This window comes from Symphalangus syndactylus, chromosome 19 (assembly GCF_028878055.3).
Source record: "Symphalangus syndactylus isolate Jambi chromosome 19, NHGRI_mSymSyn1-v2.1_pri, whole genome shotgun sequence".
Lineage (NCBI taxonomy): Eukaryota > Metazoa > Chordata > Mammalia > Primates > Hylobatidae > Symphalangus > Symphalangus syndactylus.
Window position 1 is genome coordinate 82,362,777 of NC_072434.2, and position 16,019 is coordinate 82,378,795.

The following is a 16,019-nucleotide window of genomic DNA, read 5'->3' on the forward strand; positions in this document are numbered from 1 at the left end:
TTGAGGAGTTTTGTGTCTCTGTTCATGAGAGACATTGGTTCATAATTTTTTTTTCTTGTAATGTCTCTGGTTTTTTTGGTATTAGGGTAATGCTGGCTTCATAGAATGAGTTCGGAAGTATTCCCTCTGCTTCTATTTTCTGGAAGAGATTATAGGGTATTGGTATAATTTCTTTCTAAGATATTTTGTAGAATTTTCCAGAGAAACTATCTAGGCCTATCGTTTTCTCTTTTGAAAGGATGTTCAAGCTCAGTCGCCGCCGCCAGCCTGTTCACCATGTTACCCTGCTGCCCCGCTGCCCCACTACTCCACCAGTCACGATGGAAGAAGAGATCACCGCGCTTGCCATTGACAATGGCTCCAGCATGTGCAAAGCTGGCTTTGCTGGGGACGATGCCCCCCAAGCCGTGTTTCCCTCCATCGTTGGGCACCCCCGGCACCAGGGCATGATGGTGGACATGGGCCAGAAGGATTCCTAAGTGGGTAACAAGGCCCAGGGCCCAGAGCAAGCGCGGCATCCTGACCCTGAAGTACCTCATTGAGCATGGCATCGTCACCAACTGGGATGACATGGAGGAGATCTGGGACCACACCTTCTACAACGAGCTGCACGTGGCCCCAGAGGAGCACCTGGTGCTGCTGACCGAGGCCCCCCTGAACCCGAAGGCCAACAGAGAGAAGATGACTCAGATCATGTTTGAGACCTTCAACACCCCGGCCATGTACGTGGCCATCCAGGCCGTGCTGTCCCTCTGGGCTCACCACTGGCATTGTCATGGACTCTGGAGATGGGGTCACCCACACGGTGTCCATCTATGTGGGCTACGCCCTCCCACATGCCATCCTGTGTCTGGACCTGGCTGGCCGGGACCTGACAGGCTACCTCATGAAGATCCTCACCGAGCTGGCTACAGCTTCACCACCTCGGCCCAGCTGGAGATCATGCGCCACATCAGGGAGAAGCTGTGCTACATCACCCTGGACTTCGAGAAGGAGATGGCCACAGCCACATCTTCCTCCTCCCTGGAGAAGTGCTAGAGCTGCCCAATGGCCAGGTCATCACCATCGGCAATAAGCGGTCCCAGTGCCACTAATGTGGCAAAGCCAAAATTTTAACCAAATCTGATTTCAGAGCTCTGACCCAGAAAGTTCTTATGGTCACATCAGCTATTCAGATGTTAACATTCGGTATTTTAAATTACAGAATGATACATATCTGAGATAGACCTCTTCAAGTCTTCCTTATAAATTAGAAACTAAAGATTTTTCAAACAGAAATACTTTCAACTTTTCAAGAAGCTTTAATTTTGACTCATAAGATGTGAATTGACTGGATCTGTTATTTAGAATGATTAGCGTGCTGGGAGTACTCGCAGCAAAGCCTTTGAAATTGATAAAAATATGTGCTCTAATCTGACAGAGATCATCCATTTGTTACACTATTCCAAAGTTCCCTGTTATTGCCTGTGACATTTCCCAAATCATCTAGAGATTCAAGCTGTTAGAACAATTTCTTTTATCCGTCATCTCCAGAGGCTCATCAAACTGAGAATTGTATAATTTTTTTTTAAATCCATGTGGCACTTGCCACAGACAGAACCTTTGGAAGATGATATTGTTGGTGTCTAGCCTTTGGTTAAGATCAACACTTGATGGGTGATTTTTAGTGTTAATAAAAACAGCAAGCTTAATGTTAAGCCTTTGTTCTTTTAAAAGACCAAAGAGAAGAGAAATAGAGTAACTACACTTGTGAGTTTTATCACCTAGTATACATTAATACATTAAATATGAAAATTCAGTGAAAACTCTACTTTCAAATTTTATTCTTAATATCCATTACCCACATTTATACTTTGTCATTATGTGTTTATAATTATATCTAATTTCATGTTGGTGTAGGTATCTTCACAAACATCTAATAGACATAGAGTTTTTTTAAAAAATAGTATGTGTTGGCCGGGTGCAGTGGCTCACACCTGTAATCCCAGCACTCTGGGAGGCCAAGGCTGGCGGATTGCCTGAGCTCAGGAGTTCGAGACCAGCCTGGGCAACACGGTGAAACCCTGTCTCTACTAAAATACAGAAAATCAGCCAGGCGTGGTGGCATGTGCCTGTAGTCCCAGCTACTCAGGAGGGTGAGGCAGGAGAATTGCTTGAACCCAGGTGGTGGAGGTTGCAGTAAGCTGAGATTGTGCCACTGCACTCCAGCCTGGGCGACAGAGCGAGACTCCATCTCCCCCACCGCCAAAAAAAAATAGTATGTGTATTATTTCAATTTTTTCCCCTTTAGGTTTACAAAGAAATAATATTGCCTCAGATGACCACTTCTTTATTGTTATTCTTTACAGGATGAATAAAGAAACATCAACATTGTTAAAGAAAACCCAGTGAAAAATATAGCTAACAACTTTCTAAAAACTCTCACTAATCCCAAAAACTAGTCTACAACCTGATTAGCTTGTATGTGCTGGTTCCAGTTTCTAGACTTAATATTATACTGGTGAGAGAAGCAGTACTGGTTTCTAGAGACTACCAATTTATAAAGTGTTATACAACATTGCTGTTACACTGTTCACATGGGTTTGGGGAAACTGGGAAAGCATCATTACCCATCTTCCAAATTCCCATTACGTTTTTTCCTGTAGCTTTTCTTTATTTTATTTTCTTAGAGGTAAAATGTAATGGCAGAGCAGTGTGTTTCTGAGAGTTCCATTGCTTCTGAAGATGATACTTGATACCTGATAATGGATTGTGTTCTTTGTTGACATTTGGAAAATCACTTCCTTACTTCATTACAGAACAGGAGCATGGTTAAGAACACAGTCTGATGCCAGACAGCCAGGTGCAATCCCAGCTGTGCCACATATGAGTTGCATAATTTCAAGCCAGTCATTTAACGTATTTTAGTTTCCTAACCTGTAAATGGGCATATAGTGTTACTTATATCTGGTTCATTGGAAATATTAAATAAATATTAGTTTATTATGAATGATAGTATTTATTCCCAACCCATGAGTCGTATTGTATTTTTTATGTTCCTGATCTAGCTGATAGAAAAGTCAATTGGGTTTGTAACTTTGACTTCCTCTATTAACATTTCTAAAGCCAGCTCATCAGAATGCTTCAGTGTGGTTGTTTTTTTTTGAGATGGAGTCTCACTCTCTCACCCAAGTTGGAGTGCAGTGGCACAGTCTTGGCTCACTGCAACCTCTTCCTCTGGGGTTCAAACAATTCCCCTGCCTCAGCCTCCTGAGTAGCTGTGACTACAGGCACGTGCCACTGTGTCCGGCTAATTTTTTGTAGAGGTGGGGTTTCACCATGTTAGCCAGGATGATCTCGATCTCCTGACCTCATGATCCACCCACCTAGGCCTCCCAAAGTGCTGGGATTACGGGTGTGAGCCAACATGCCCAGTCTTCACTGTGTATTTTTTTAAAGGAGGTCATGAAGGAGCCAATATTTAGATTAGTTTTATAGTGTGCTTGATTTCAGAAAATGTTTTGAGTCCTGCAATGTAAGTCAATTAAAAAAAAAAAGAGAGAGACACCTAGCAAAGCTTGGGCTTTTTCAAAACCAGGATCATATCTCCAGAACACTTGAGAAACGTTTTTCCACTCAGGAAGAAACATGCCAAGTCCAATTGTTCTTAGGTAATTTAAGCTAAAAGAATGTGATTTCTCCAAAGGAAATGTGGTCAAGACAAATAATCTGTACTCATCCAGAGAGTGCCAGGGAATCCACTGTAGACATTGCTTTTCAGGAGCTGAGTGAAGTGAGTTTAGAAAGTATGGATTTGGATTGCCTGGTCAGTCTTATACCCTCTAAGTGGCTGCATAAGCACAAATTGGGAAAGCATTATCCATGAAAGATAGACTCCATTCCAAATGAATGTTTAACTATTAGATCCATCCAAAAGAAACTTCCCTCTAACTCCCTTTGTCTCAATTTATGCTTTTGGCATTTCCAGACACATCAGTGTTAAAATCTGTCTTCCATACAAGTAGCTTGTATAGCTGCTGGGGTAGAATATGATATCTGCTCTTCCAGTCCCAAGAGTAATTTCTGGACCAAGCATTGCAGTGGAGATATATGTGCAATGCAAGGTACAGGAATGCACTTTGATGATTTTCCACCTATGCAAATTATGCGCTCCATGTGAAGCTTTACTTTTTGCTTTGGCATGAGAGATACTGAAATATGGTGGGGTTAGAAGTTAAACAATAAAAGTTTGGCCACTCCCTATTATCAGTAAAGGGTGACACCAGCTTTTCATGGCTCACAGCATTGGCGGCAGAATAGAATAACCTCTTCAATAAAGTTTAAGGTTATACAAAGTAAGTCTCAAGCCAGATTTGTTCACTGGATATTTACTACATGTGGCAGGCATTGCCCTGGGAGCTGTGGTGCGTGTGAACAAGATGGGGTCCCCGCCCTGGATAGGAGCAGGATAAACTTTCTGAAGGGTTGTAGGAATGGGAAATGCATCCTGGTAGATTTCAGTACGTCATTAAAACTTCCTAATAACCCCGAGGAAAAGAAAGGCTAAACAACAGGCCCAACGTGACAAGTGACAGTGTTAGAAAAGAGATAAGACAGTACATTAATAATGAGTATTAAATAAACATCAGAGATAAAAAAGACTACAATTCAGCTAAATCACGTCGATCTGTGAAAATGAATTCTAGGCTGTGCATTACTGAGAAGATGGGACTTTATTTGGTTTCTGTAGGATACAAACAATGACAAAGGAGAGTATGTGCACAAGAGAGGAGGGGTTAAGGGGGTGGAGAGAAAGAGGGACAGAGAAAGGGAGAAAGGGAGAATTGCAGGAGGGCAGTAAAGAACAAAAGATTTCAGAGGTAGGAAAGGCCTCACTGCATCCAGAGGATGTTCAGTGAAGGACAAAGCTGGAGCCCTGGGTTGATGTGAGGTGAAAAACATGGAGATGCATCTTGTGGCTGGAAGGTTAAGGTCCTTGGAGAAATGAGCCTTTGGAAGGTTTTGCAGAGAGTAGTCTTTGGAGATTACTTCTCGGGAAAGAAGTGAATTTAGGAGATGAGGAAGTGTGGGTCTGAATTGCCTGATCTTATCTTGCCCTCTAGAAGTGGAAGAGTGGTTTAGGGTGATTAACTTGTGTGCATGATAGATTAGAATGGCAGCCAAGCGGGCACAGTTATCAGTCTATGGCGTAAGTCCAGATGAGAAGAGAAAATGTCTGGGAAAGGTTGGTATGGTGGTGAAAGCTAATTGTGTACCCCTCCATCCATCATCCCCTTCCTTCATAGGAATGGAAACCTAATTTTCTGCTGGGCACAGTTCCAGCCAGCTCTAAAGCATCATGTTTCTCACACTTCTTGCGATTGGATATGGCACGTGGCTGAGTTCTGTCCAGTGAGATGTGAGAAATACATATGGACTGCCAGAAAGGGATGCTGCCTCTTTTCACTGCCTTCCTCCTGGCTTGGAAGGGGCTATATGATAGCTGGAGATCTGCCTGCTCTCCTGGACCACAAAGTGCCCCAAAGATAGCAAATGTGTGAGGATGGCAGCTTAGAAAGGAAGGGAGGACACAGCTCCTGATCACTTCACAGGGCTGCCACAGTGGTTCTGGATGCCTAATCAGGATTATTTTTTATGGGAAAGAAAAATAAATGTTTACCTTGTTTGGGCCTCTTTTACTTGGAGTTTTTCTATGTTAAGAAACCAGACTTGACCCCAACTAAGAAAATGGTAAGTGACAGAAGGTGAAGTAATGGTAGATAAAAAAATTATTCATTAGCGTTAGTTGGAGAAGTGACAGGCTGTTCCAGCCACAGCTTCTATTTTGTCAACATGGCCTCCTTGACATGTCAAAGCATGGGAGAGAAGGCAGATTCCTAGTTGTTCGCATGCAACTTAGAAAGCTTAGGCTGCTCTGATGCACCCTGGGAGGAAGTACTTGTGAGTGCTTATGCTCAGGTTAAGAGATGATTTTCCTGAAGTTTGTATGTATTAGGTCTCTTTTTCACATTACAGTATTCTTCTCCTTCCACTCCCCATTCAGATACTTCCTCAGCTACTGTGACTCTTACATATTTTTCACGTCTTATGACACTATAGACTAATACTACAGATTCTTTCAGAAAGAAAATAGAGATGGGGATCTTGCTATGTTACCAAAGCTGGTCTCAAACTCCTGGCCTCAAGTGATCCTCAAGTAGTTTTACTTTTGATACCCCCAAATCATAAGGAATCTTTTAACAAGACCAAAGTCAATGAGGGCTGCTAAACACCTCATGATGGTTGTCTAATTAAACTAGAAGTAGGTGGCAAAAAGCGATTTATCCTAAGGGTTTTAATACAGATCTTATATAGGGAGATGTGCCTAGAGCAGTATGGCATCAGTAACAGCGTGAAGAATTTGAACCGCTGAACAAGAAACTTAACAAGAACTTAAGTAGGTGTGAGTCAGAGATGTTAGTCTCATTAGTGGGGAAGGCAGCAGATTGTATAATGATGCCATTTGGTCTAGACATGTTGGATTTGGTCTAGACATGTTGGATTTCAGATGATGGCAACATATTCATATGGAAATGTCTAGTATAATTATAGAACCAGACATTGTAAGCATTGCAGGAGACCAGGCCACCAGTGGTCATCTTCTCCATGCTTGTATACCTACACATTGCAAGAAACTCATTAATCAGCTCATCCTTTTATTTGGCTGGTTGATCCACAGGGCAGGCTTTTTGTGGCTGTTTCTGTTTCTCCTGACCTGATTTCCCTGAACACAGTTAATGGGCCCAGGGTGGACACCTGACCAAGACTGGTCCACTGAGATTCTTTCTCAGAAATTTGGAATTCAGACTGAGAGCCATCATATCAGTTTCTTTAAAGATACAGAGTGGCCATATCCTACCCTGGGGACTGGAAGCAAAAGACAGACGAACAATGGTTAAAAAAAAAAAAAAAAACAACTTCTGGAAAGTTTTGCTATTTCTGATTCTTGCCCCTTCCTGAGGCTCAGCAGAATCCATCCTTTGTGGTTCCATGGAATATCCCACTTTTCTCATAATAAAACCTTTATTGCTCAAGGTGCCTCAAATTGGTTTCGCTTAATTTGCCACCAAATGATCTTTACAAAGAACACATAGAATATGAACATTCTTTAGTATTACAATGGTCTGAGCACCTGGCAAGGGTTACAGAGAACCCTAGCTGAAACACATCGGACAGAACATGATGGCATTTTTTCCAAGTCACAAGGACAGGTCACAGGTGCACCCAGGACTCACTTGTCCTCTTTGCATACTGAGTCTAGCTGACTACCAAAGCCTTGGAAAGGCGCCAATATGCCAGTGAAAGTGTTTCTCAGTACTTCCCATCTACTTTGACATGATACACTACTAAATATGGGTAGGTTTTGATGTAATAACCTGATATTTTGGTTGTGGGGAATTACCAAATTGGGAAAGGGAGAGCCCACACCAAAAGCAGGGTAATCAGGCAACAACTGAACCACAGAGGATTTCTCAAGGAAAATGCAGTGCTCTTCACTGATTTGGCAGCAAACAAATTCCAAGTGTTTCATGTTTCTCCTCTGGGTTGCCATGTGTATTAGTCTGTTCTCATGCTGCTTATAAAGAACTACACACGACTGGGTAATTTATAAAGAAACGAGGTTTAATTGACTCACAGTTCTGCCGGGCTGGGGAGGCCTCAGGAAACTTATGATTATGGTAGAAGGGGAAGCAAACATGTCTTCTTCACATGGTGGCAGAAAGGAGAAGAATGAGTGCCGAGACCAGCTCGGTCGTAGAGACCCTAACCCAGCAGCGCTTGAGGAATTAAGACAAAGACAGAAATAGAGTGCAGAGTGGGAATCAGGGGGCTGACAGCCTTCAGAGCTGAGAGCCACAAACAGAGTTTGACCCACATATTTATTGACAGCAAGCCAGTGATAAGCATTATTTCTATAGATTGTAGATTAGCTAAAAGCATTCCTTACGGGAAACAAAGGTACAGGCTCTGGCTTGTTATCCGCAGCAGGAAGATGTCCTTAAGGCACAGATCGCTCATGCTATTGTTTGTGGTTTAGGAACGCCTTGAGCGGTTTTCTGCCCTTGGTGGGCCAGGTGTTCCTTGGCCTCATTCTGGTAAACCAACAACCTCCAGCGTGGGCGTCATAGCCATCACGAGCATGTCACAGTGCTGCAGAGATTTTGTTTATGGCTAGTTTCTCATGGCCTGTTTATGGCCAGATTTGGGGGGCCTGTTCCTAGCAAATGAGAGCTAAGCCAAGGGGGACACCCCTTATAAAACCATCAGATTTTGTGAGAACTCACTCACCATCATGAGAATAGCAGCATGGGGGCAATTGCTTCCATGATTCAACCACCTTATGCTGGGTCCCTCCCATGACCTATGGGGATTATGGGAATTATAATTCAAGATGAGATTTGGGTGAGGACACAGCCAACCCATATCACCATGTATGTACAACTGTATTCTCTTAGGCATTAAAGATGCTGCCTCTGGACATGGAAGGCTTTATTTTTACAAATTTAGGAGGGAAACATCAACATAGGAACAGGGAAGCAAAGCAGCTTAGTTTTTAGAATGACTTCAACTTTGTTCTCTGCTTTCTGTAAATCAATCAATGAAAGAATGCCTAAAAACTTTGAGACAGACAGGATTGAAAATGTTTTATGATTCATACTGTGCTTAAAATGTTAGCTGACTACCAAAAGCTGCAGTATATATCAGGCTTTGGAGCACCCCTCTCTCCTTGCCCCATCCTTACTTCCTCATTTTCCTAGGGGTAAAAGATAGGGAAGGAGTAATATTCATACATTATGTTGGATATATAATGTTCTGTAGCCAGAAGCCAGGCAGTGAAATGTATAGGGTTGGTACAAAAGTAATTAAGGTTTTTGCCCAAGTAATGGCAAAAACCTCAAGTGCTTTTGCACCAACCTAATATTAAGATGAGAGCTAGAATTAAGATGTTTCCTTGGTCATTCATTGTAAAAAATTGATGATTATTCTGCTAGAAGTGCACATTTAAAATTCTTTCATGTATAATAAATTGCTAGTCATGAAGTGTAAAGAACTACAAGAAGTGTAAACATGTCAGTATTTCACAGAGATGAATATTAATGATGGACACAACCCTTGTTTACATATTTAGACAAAATTGTGAGATTTCTTGACTTGCTATTACCTTAGCAAATCTCAAAAGTGATTAATGGTTATTTCTCTTTGCTTTTTAAAAAATGGTGTTTGGCTTGATTTTGCTGTTGGATGGGGCCATCCAAGGGTCACAATAATAAGAGAGTTTTATTTTGGGATGATTTAGACTTCTTTGCCTACTACTTTCTTTTTGCATGGTAACACATTATTCTGCTTTAGAAAGATTTTGCAAATTCCCCATGTTTCAGAAAGAGTCAAAGCAAATGCCCAGTTTTTTCCCTCAGGGTGTTTAGTTGGGACCCAAAGAATGACAGGGGAGGGGACAGCCGCCTTACAGACCATGGACATATAGGACAGAGCAGCCTTCAGTTATCAAAATGCTCATCAAACAACTGGTGCAAGTCTACATTATAAAGTGGGCTGGCAGATTTATTTCCAAATGTGTTTTTCTTCTCTTTTTGTTTTTGGTTCATTTGAGGCAAAGAATGTTTCATTGGTTACCTGATTAAACATAAAATGGCTGTTTTCTTAGATTGCCTATTATCAGAGGTAGGTATTAAGCTAGCTGTTAATTGTTTGAAATTATTCAAGTTGTGAAAGTGCTATAGATTCGTGAATATTCAGTTCTTGGAAGATTAGAATACATAAAGGAGCTCATTCCTGTGCAGAGGATAAGAACTGGATAAGGGGAAGTGTTGGTTATTCAGGGACAGTTTTTTTTAATTGTTAACTATATACATATACATATATATATAGGTATATGTATATAGTATATCTATATATGTATATAGTTAACTACATATATTTTTAGATATTTAAAAATAACATTTTAAGTTAAAAATGTTACATATTATAGTTAATTCTATACCTCAAATCACACGGGATATATTAATTTTGCTTTCAGCTTAGTTCCTCTTTACTCATTTGGGCAGTTTAGGTCATAGTATATGTAGTATATGATTCGCTGCCAAATAGCATAAAACAAATTTATGTAAATTTTTCCAAAGTACAAAAGTACTTCACAGAGTGAGATGATCAGTGAAGGAAGGATGTCTAAAAAAGTTTGGGAAATGCTATGTTTTGTATTCTCTCTTTGGGATTCACAAAGTTAATTCTCAGAGAAGTCTTTTAATAAAAAAGGTGTTTAGCCAGAGATTTGCCAAGCAAAAACCTTCTCTGAAGTACTGTCTATGAATATCTCCCAGAACCTTTGGGAAATGATGCTGGTGGAAAGCGTGGTAATTTGATCAACTTTTGTGCTGAGGCCTCTTGTAGAAGTCAAATAGCACACAGTGAAACTGTCTTGATGATGAGCCCACTCAGACATTGGTATTCTCTTGTCCCATTAGCTAGATTTCTGCCTTAAGTTGTTCTCTGTTTGTTGCTTTTGTTTTTGAGTTACTTTTTAAAGTCCTAAACTAGGTCACTACTGGCTGCTCCATAACAAAATCCCCAGTTGACACCCTAGACCTCTTATGAATATGACTCTTTCCTCTGAGCCCATGTGATCTTGGGACCAGCTCCCGAAGGCATGACTCTGGACATAGCGATAGGCTGCCTGCCCACTTGCATGTCTGCATATTACTTGCCAGTTAAACCACGATGAATAGCCTGGGTTTCTTGTGTTTGTATAAAACCGTAGATATTGGATGTCATTCATTTAACACATATTTATTGAGTGTCTACTCTGTGCCAGACATTCTTCTAGACTCTGAGTACAGCAAGGAACATATCAGATAACTTTTCTGCTGTAATGATACTGATGGTTGGTGAGCCAGGTAACAAACACATCGGTAGATAAACAGTGATGTATGCTGTGAATTGGATACGAGGATTGAAAATTCTAAAGTCACAGAACATACAGTGATTTTAGATGTTGTGGGTTAATAAAACTCGCCCTGCATGAAAACCTGAGCTTCAGTCCAACTGTCTAGATCTGTTTCTCTGGTAGTCCGATAAGGGTAAGCATGCCAACTATATTATTAAGCAAGCTTGCTTATGATAAAAATAATGCCGGATTAGCAAATTGCATCTGAACCAGAAGGCACTGCAAATAAACTCTAAGTTTATTTATTTATATGGAGGTGCTATGCTTTCGGCTTATCTGAGTCCATGAGTCTTGTAATCAGCATGCTGGTTGTGGAGCGCCTATAAAAAATGCCTGCAGATTTATTGCAAGAGTTATTAGTTCTTGTGGGGCAGAAGGCATTTAAGCCAGGACAATTTCTGCAGTGTGTGACATGGATCTCTTCCTGCCCCACTGTGGATGATAGCACGTGAGTTGCTACAAGGATGCCCACTGCTGTAGAGGGACGCTTGAGACTATGGTTTTAGAAGGCTCAATTTTTTTTCCTGTCCTTTTTAGTGAATTGGAGTCCTGCGTGGTGCACAGTTTTCTTATGAGATGACACGTTAAGTGTAACCTAAGAAGGTCTCCTGGTGGGTGCAGCAAAAGAGGTGATCATAACGAGCAGAACAGAAGTGAGGGGGGGGAGACAGGTGAAGATGGTCTCAGGCAGGGGGAAGAGCAGGCACAGAGGCCCTGGGGTAGGAGCAAGTTTGACATGATGAAAGAGGAGCAAGAATGCAAGTGATGCAAAAGATTCGAGAGAACTTTTGCGTCTTTGAATTCATGCATGTGCCTAAACTTTTGGAGAGTAGGTGTGGTCATGGGAGTAACACAACCGAATGCAGTGTTCTCAGAGTGCTATTGGGATCACTTCATTCCTTTTGCAAAATGTTCATTAATGCGAAAAAATTGTATTGTGATGCTGTTTTGAAGGAACGAAACTGTGACTTATGTTCACAATATACAGATCTGCTTTCATGTGCCTTTGTGGCCAATATCACATTCCCTGTAGATACACAGTTTTCCCAATTTGGGAAACTTGGGGAGAGACAGCTACCCCTATTATCACCTCCCTCTTCCTGTGACCCCAACCCTTCAGATGCTTTATGTAACTGACACTCTCAGGGTTAGATGAGCATTACTGTCTTTAGTCTTCAGATGCAAAAGTTAAATGACAGGATCGAGGGTATACCCTAAGGTGGTGGAACTGAGATACTAACTCAGATCTTTCGACATTTGTTTTTCTACTGCCCCCTGGCGGTGACGATCTTTGATCAATGAGACACATAAATGGTTCACTCCTTTTCCTTTCTAGGTAGCCGAACCTTCCGGTGGAGTCTCTCTGCATTTCCCTCACTCCTAAAGAGTCCGTTCCTGTTCAGAATCTCATATTTGGACCTTTAATAGCCTTCTGACTTGCTCTGGCTGTTTCCAGACATGGTCTCAGTCATTCCACTTCTGCGATCATTTCCCAGGCTGTGATCACTGGTAAGCTATTATCAGAATGGACCATCTATTTCGGATGCTCTATCAATTAGCTGCAGATGTGATTGCTTGACCTAGTTGAATGCCCTGCAAAAGAAGGTGTACTCCAAGTCCAAGGAGGAATAGCCTTGATTGTTTTCTCACTTCCCTAGTCTAAATTCAATCTCTTGCTATGTATTTCTGAAAGGATCCATAAGAAATTAAGATTGCTGGAGTTCAATGGGGTTTGGCCGGAAGAGCTAAAATCGGGCTGAGGGAGTTCACAGGTTGCTTGGCAGCAACAGGGGCAGCAGAGAGTTGTTGCAAAAGGAAGCTATGGTGGGCTGAGAGAAGGAACGGCTGCTCTATTGCCATCTCAAAGCTGCAGCCAAGAGCCAGCAACTAAGGAAGATGCAGGGTCAGCCAGCCTTGAAAATGGAATAGGTAGCCAGACAGAATTGGGATGACAGAAGAATCAAAGATAGCAAATGGAAGGCTTTAAGATGGCACCATCCAATAAAAATAGAATGCAAGTCACAAATAGATGCCATGTATGTGCTTAAATTTTCGAGTAGCCACATTACAAAAAAAAGTAAAAAGAAACAGGTGAAATTAATTTTATCAATATATTTTATTCAACTCAACATCCAAAATACAATTTCAACATGTGTCAACATAGAAAATTATTAATGAGATAGTCTACATCTTTTTCATACAATAGCTTCAAAACCCACAATGTAGACCGGGTGCGTTGGCTCATGCTTGTAATCCCAGCACTTTGGGAGGCCGAGGTGAGTGGATCACCTGAGGTCAGGAGTTCGAGACCAGCCTCACCAACATGGAGAAACCCTGTCTCTACTAAAAATACAAAATCAGCTGGGCATGGTGGTGCATGCCTGTAATCCCAGCTACTCGGGAGGCTGAGGCAGAATTGCTTGAACCCAGGAGGTGGAGGTTGCCGTGAACCAAGATCACGCCATTGCACTCCAGCCTGGACAACAAGAGTGAAAATCCATGTAAAAAAAAAATCCACAGTGTATTTTATACTTACAGCATCTCTGACGTGGAGTTGGCCTCATTTCAGGTGCTCAATAGCCACCTGTGGTTAGCACTACCATACTGGACAGAGCAGCTCTAGGATAATGCTGGAAAACAGACAGTAATGCAAAGGGGCCCAGAAATGGTAGGGGGAAAGTAATCAGAGAGAGAGGCTGGAGGCTGGAGGCACAGACAGCCCTGACTGGGAGTCGTACCTTTTTGACAAAGTGACAGCTTGAAGCTTCATTTTGTAACTTGGACTTTGCCTTTTATAATTTATTATAATGTAACTCTTTAAAGAGTGTGGGTAGTAAATATAGAATATCTGAGCTGGAAGTTCTCTTGGAGACTTTAGACTGAATAATAGGAATTGCAATTTGTTTTCTACTCCTGAACCTACTATGATTAATTGGTTGAAGCTGCCCAAACCACTGGGTTGAGAAAGATTCTGAGGTTATATCTTGCCTCAGTAGGAAAGAGCACAGTGATTGTCTTCCAGGGATGACACATATTTGCCATCCTCCCTGATATAGTACAAAGGTCTCTAGGTTCTGGAGACCTACTGGACTCTTTGTGAATTATTACCAAGCTCAGTTTCTTCATTTGTAAAATAGGAAAAATTGTCAGTGCTTTTCAGGATTGCTGTGGACATCAAATGATATATGTTAAGGGTCTAACACATGGTTATAAATGCTAATTTCCTTCTCATTTTCCATTTACTATTTGATCATTATTATTTATCAGGTGAAATGCCATATTGGGGGCACTAATCATTAGAGGGACTAGTCAGTTGCTGAAACCCCCAATTATAATGGGTATCACCATAAAGATTATGACGAATGCGTGGGTGGTAACAATAACATTATAGATATGATCGTCTCCTAATAGAGTTCCTGGTTGGCCTAATTTGGCTTGAATTAGGAGGCTTAAGGCAGTGCATACTATCCCCGCTCATGTGCCAAATAGCAGATACAGTGTTCCGATATCTTTGTGATTAGTTGAAAACAATCAATGGTTGATGAACATTAGTGGAAAAAATGGTAAAATGACTGAGTAATCATTAGACTGTAAATCTAAAGACAGAGGTCAAGACCTCTTTTTACCAGCCCTGAGGTGATTTTTCATGTTGAATTGCAAATTCAAAGGAGCAGCTTCAATCCTTCAGGGCTTCTCCTGCCTTTTCCCCCAGTGGTGGGAGAAGTAGATTGAAGCCAGTTGATTAGGGTAGTTAGCTGTTAACTAAGTTTTCATGGGTTTGAATCCCACCAATCTAACAAGGGCTTAGCTTAATTAAAGTGGTTGATTTGCATTCAATTGATGCAGAATAGAGTCTTGCAGTCCTTAGGTTTATTACAGAAATTAAGTAAAATGTACTTACTAAGGGCTTTGAAGGTCCTTGGTCTTTTTTAACCTAAATTTCTAAATAACTAACATTAATGGAGAGACTGGTAAGAGGAAAATAGAAGAAATGATAAGCGGAGGGAGTAGTATGGGTTTTGTATTTTCAAATTGTCGTTTTATTTTCATATTAGATGTGGGGAATATTGTCACTGAGGTGGAATAAATTAGGTGTATATAAAAGTACAGGTTGAGTAGCATTATAATAGCTATAACGGTCGGGGTAATAAGACTATTGTTTTTTGTAAATTCTTGAATGATAATTCATTTAGGCAGGAATCGTGTTAATGGAGGTAAGCCACCTAGGGATAATAGAATTAGTGAAATTATAGGTGTTAATCATGTTAATTTATTTCAAGCACGAGATAGTGATAGGGTTGTAGTGCATATACTCAGGTTAAGTACTAGAAATGTGGTAATTGTTAAAATAAGACAAACAATCAGATTTAGAATAGTAATGTCTGGGTTATAAGTTAGTACTGCTATCATTCAGCCTATGTGAGTAATTGAGGAGTAGGCTAGGATTTTACAGAGTTGTGTTTGATTAAGTCCTCCTCAACTGCCCACTAAAATGGATAGAATTGTGGTAGGTAGGATAATATCCATATTTATTAATGGGAAAATGTGAAACGTAAGAGAGATGGGGGCTAGTTTTTGTCGTGTGAGAAGAAGTATGCCAGATATTAGAGCAGTTCCTTGGGTTACCTCTGGGACTCAGAAGTGAAAGGTGGCTATTCCTAGTTTTATTACTAGAGCCATTATTATTATTAAGGATGAAAATTTATTAATAGTATTTATTATTGTTCGTTGTCTGGAGGACAGGTTATTAGTAAGGATACCTATTATGAGAATTATAGATGCGGTTGCTTGTGTAAGAAAATATTTGGTGGCTACTTCTGTAGAGCAGGGATTAATTTTTTTAATCAAGATTGGGGTATGAGCTAGTGTATTTATTTCTAGGCCTGTTCAGATAAGAAATCAGTGTGAGCCTAGCATTGTGATAAGAGTTCCTATGAAAATAGTGAGGAAAATAATAAGTTGGGCTAATGGGTTAATTAGTACGGGAAGGATATAACCAACATTTTCGGGGTATGGGCCT

General features: G+C 41.0%; 1 pseudogene; it reads left to right on the forward strand.

Moving 5' to 3' along the window:
* Positions 1-320: 320 nt before the first annotated feature.
* Positions 321-1,094, forward strand: LOC129458292 (actin, cytoplasmic 2-like; annotated as a pseudogene).
* Positions 1,095-16,019: the final 14,925 nt, after the last annotated feature.